The following is a 312-nucleotide window of genomic DNA, read 5'->3' as shown; positions in this document are numbered from 1 at the left end:
CAATCTACACCCCAGGATATTGAAAGGGCTGGCTAGCATCATAGCCCAGTCCCTGGCACGGATCTTTGAGAACTCCTGGTGCTCTGGTTAAGTGCCCAAAGATTGGAAGAAGGCCAATGTGGTGCCTATCTTCAAGAAAGGGAGGAAATTGGATCCGGAAAACTACAGGCCCATCAGCCTGACCTCTATCCTGGGCAAGGTCTTGGAAAAGATTATCAAGGAGGCCATCCTTAACAATTGCTGATGGCAATATCCTGAGGGATCCCCAGCATGGGTTTGTTATGGGTAGATCTTGCTTGACCAATCTCAGGG

At 49.4% G+C, this 312-nt stretch overlaps 1 pseudogene; it reads right to left on the bottom strand.

Annotated features, from left to right (window-relative positions):
* The window catches only part of LOC109298097, a 45,697-nt pseudogene that overhangs the window by 38,299 nt on the left and 7,086 nt on the right, over nucleotides 1–312 (bottom strand).

This window comes from Gavialis gangeticus, unplaced genomic scaffold, assembly GCF_001723915.1.
Source record: "Gavialis gangeticus isolate Ggan-Ray unplaced genomic scaffold, GavGan_comp1, whole genome shotgun sequence".
NCBI classification, from domain to species: Eukaryota; Metazoa; Chordata; order Crocodylia; family Gavialidae; genus Gavialis; species Gavialis gangeticus.
This window is presented reverse-complemented; position numbering and strand designations above follow the sequence as displayed.